The following is a 4213-nucleotide window of genomic DNA, read 5'->3' on the forward strand; positions in this document are numbered from 1 at the left end:
AATTTTTTAAGATGTTGTTTTCAATTAGTGTTTCATTATGGGTTCCATTACCTTGCACACTATTGAAGTTAAAAAAAATGGCAGCTGTAATTCGCAACATGCTTTTTCGATCCCACTTTGTGAATTGAAACTACATAAGCAGTTTTCCAGACAACAGGCAAAACGCCTGTCAACAGATGTTCATAAATTATGTACAGATACAGCGAAATCAGTTCAGCACACCGTCTCAAAATACGCGGTGAAATTCCATTGGGGTCAATTGCTTTTGTTTCATCTATTTGCTCTAAAAGCTTTTTGATGCCACTTATACGCTAAGTTGGGGTCAATTGGGCAATAAAAGTATACTGGATTTGTATTCCCGCTGTTTTCCCAGCGCACGTGCCTTTGCAGCGGTTAAGGCAGTGCCCTTGAAATGCCCCAGTGCACAGCCAACGGCACGCAGGAAGTAAAAAAAAGTATTTGACGGCGAACACGGCGGACGGGGGATGACGCCATCAGGCTTTTTCGTCGGCTGCAATGTTTGCGCTTCAGTCAATTGCGTCACCTCTTCTGTATGTATATCAACTCTACGGAAACCAAAAATTTGTTCCAATTTAGCGAAGTTCGCATTAGGGGAACCTCGTTAAACCGAGTACTTAGGTGCAGTGATGTCTTATAAGCGGCGCGTGTGGACTAACCGGGGATGATGGCGGTTCTGTTGCTGCGACTCAACATCGCTTGCAGCTTGCACAAAAACCTTAACGAGCACCCTCGTTGATCTCCTGCCAAAAGAAGTAGCGTGTAATTGCGTCCAGCGTCAGCTTCTCAAATTCAAAGCAAGCAGCTGCGGAGTCGGCCTTGATATGTAACGCGGAGTGAGCACTATAAAAGAAGAAAATCGATAACTCGATGGAGAGATATGAAAACTTGGCGGCGAAAAATGAATTCGGACAGCACAGGATATATGCAAGTCATTGGAAGAGACCTTTCTCCTGGAGGGATAAGACACCGAAAGTATCCTGCCTGAATGTTACTTGCTTTGTGCGCGCCGACGCACGAACCGGCTCTACTAAAACTCAGCCCCAGAGCTTGTAAACAACGAATCAGCACACCGTAAATTACTTTGAAGGCAACGAAGGACTTACAGTTTAGTTACTGCGAATAAAATTACCAACAAATATTTCGGTTAAAAAAAAAGAAAACCATGAGAGGAGATCTACGTGAAAAGGTCAGCAGCAAACCACCTGACGCTTTCAACAAGGGGTCACGTACTTCTCACTCTGATTCGATATATTAGAGCGCCCCGATAGCGTAAAATTGTCTGACACGCATTGCCGGCGCTTATAAAAAGTCAGGAGGAGACCGTCTGTCAAGACTGGATGGCTTTATGCGATGGGCCTGCAAGGAGCGGCGCAGCGCTCATGGCTGGTGGATCGATATAGAGCGTTGCGTTCGGTTTCGTCAGACCTCTTTTTATCACGCGCGCACATAAAAAGCCAGCCACTACATTTCGGCCATGGCCTCGCCTTTGTCTGCGTGTCACAGGTTAGCTGACCCGAGCAGAAAAGATGGACACTTGCTGACACATGAGGCAGTACACAATTTATTAACCTTTCCCTATAGACCAAGATAGACACGCATGCTGTCCACCTTGCAGTTTTTTTTCTTGGTATTTTTTAACCTACGGGATAAAAAAAATACGAAGTAAAAAAACCTTGTAGTCATGCCAGTATAACGGGATAACTATAAGGTTTAACCACCTTGTAGTTATCCCGAGAGCGGTTTCTTCATTTTTTCCCCCTGCTGTCGTTCACGGATCGTAGCGACGGTGGTGCCACCAAAACTTGAGTAGTACTTACTCGAGGGAATTGACAAATACATGGTATTACTTCATACCAAATAATGGATAGGAAATCGAAACATATGAAAATGCGAAGTGCTGAAATAGCTTCAGGGAACTGAAAATAAAAAAAGCGAAAAAAAAGGAAGGAACTGGTATGCAAATATATGGTTTAAGAGTGCTTAGTACAACGTATTTCTATTTTTTTTTATAATTTGAAAAATGCCTGAACATGTTTGCACGTTTCATTAACAAGGCAAATGATGTCACTGATAATGATGATGTTTCTTCGTGAATGACATGCACCCTGTTAAATAATCATCCAATCATCACTGCTTGGAGAAAAAGGGTAAAGTCAAGGTAGGGTAAGAATTAAAAAAAAAAACTGAAAAATAAATTGACAAATAGAAAGAAATGTCGTAAGTAGCGAGAGTAAACTAAACTAATTTTATCGGAAATCATATCAAATTCGCTTTCATGTAACACCGCCGTCTTGGCACTGCATCCTTCCCTCTGAAGCGCGGACCCGAAGAGGAAGGGAGGGGCTTGACCTTAATAACACCGAAAAGCGACCGAGGCTGATGATGGGCCTTAGCACGCGACCGGGCGCACGTACCACCCCAACGTTTTCCTCTTTATTCCGGAGCTGGCGTTGCGGCAAGTCTTTCGTAATGCGTAACGGTCTGCCCCGGCAGTTCCTCCGATCGCTTGTGCGCCCTGGGCTGGAAGTGGCTGCATCCGCTGGGAGCAGACGCTTTTGCGACGACGAGATCTATTGCTGCCGGTTACTTTTTCCGTTCATGCACGAGTGCGAGCAAACATGTTTCGTTCTTTTTTTTCTTTTTCATGCCTGCTGACTCGGTGCATGCAGAGGAAGCTGAGAAAGCTCCTTGTTGCTATGCGCTGTGATGCAGGCGGTATATCTAAAGGCAGTCCACTGAATTATAGAATTAGTCCGTGCCTTTAAGCCTTTAAGCTGAACTGAAATGGGACTGTAGACGAGTGCTACGCAGCCAGCTTCAGAAATGGAAAGAAAAAAAAAAAAGCAGTCGCACGCCAGCCGCGGAGCTGTTCCTAATGCAATATTTACTTTTAATAATAATAATAATAATAATAATCAATCAATCAATCAATCAATCAATCAATCAACCTTTATTTTTGGTGCCCAGGAACAACCCTAGGGTCTTGGTACTGGTACACCACATACAAGCATTTATAAAAACAAACTAAAATCAGGACAACACAACACAGAAAACCATATATATGAAAGAAACAATAAGGTCAACATAGTTACAGAGATCCCAGAATGCAAAACAGCAAAAAAAAAAAAAAAGGAAGCCTAGTGTTAGAAGCCATGACACCCGGCCAGCAAAAACGTTGAAGGCACGTGAAAAATTGAAAATACACAAGCAAATACTCAATGAACATGACGGAGATAGATAATAATAATAATAATAATAATAATAATAATAATAATAATAATAATAATAATAATAATAATAATAATAATCAATCAATCAATCAATCAATCAATCTTTATTTTTGGTGCCCAGGAACAACCCTAGGGTCTTGGTACTGGTACACCATATACAAGCATTCATAAAAACAAACTAAAATCAAGACAACACAACACAGAAAACCATATATATGAAAGAAACAATAAGATAAAAATAGTTACAGAGATCCCAGAAAGAAAAACAGCAAAAAAAAAAAAGGAAGCCTAGTGTTAGAAGCCATGACACCCGGCCAGCAAAACGTTGAAGGCACGTGAAAAAAAAAAAAAAAAAAAATAATAATAATAATAATAATAATAATAATAATAATAATGAGAAGAAGAAGGAGAAGGAGGAGCAACCTAACACTCCCTGGCTGCGTCGTTTGCTTGTTATATTTGATTGTAACAGGCCTCCGCAAGTGTTAATAAATTTATATTTCATTGAAGTGATTCCGACAGGTAATGCAATGAAGCGTTATCACTTCGCCAAAACAGATTACTGTTCTAGAATGTCATGGCATCTTCCCATTAAGTGCGCCGTGAAAGATACGCCTCTTATTGCGTCATTCGTCGAAAAACTACTCAAACAGGCACAAAAAAAGTCTCTTCTGTCCAACCTGAAAAAAAAAAAAAGCTAATGTCTGGTACCTCTGCAGCTTAGCGGAAAATCATCCGCCTCGTCAGATTAGGTGGCGAGAGAAAGTTCAGTGAATAAAATTTTTCTCCCACCTATTTTATTACAGCACCCACCAAAATTTCGGAATGTATTTGAATTTGAAGCCGCCTTTCGGAGTTCGCAGAAGGTGTCGCAGTGTCGTGTCGTCTGCTACTCGACAGACCGGCGCGATCACGTGGGTTCTGCGTAGCGCTAGCGACGCTAGCGCCGCCGCACGTGAGCG

Source organism: Haemaphysalis longicornis, unplaced genomic scaffold, assembly GCF_048455015.1.
Source record: "Haemaphysalis longicornis isolate Haplotype H1 unplaced genomic scaffold, Haemaphysalis longicornis Haplotype H1 scaffold_8, whole genome shotgun sequence".
NCBI classification, from domain to species: domain Eukaryota; kingdom Metazoa; phylum Arthropoda; class Arachnida; order Ixodida; family Ixodidae; genus Haemaphysalis; species Haemaphysalis longicornis.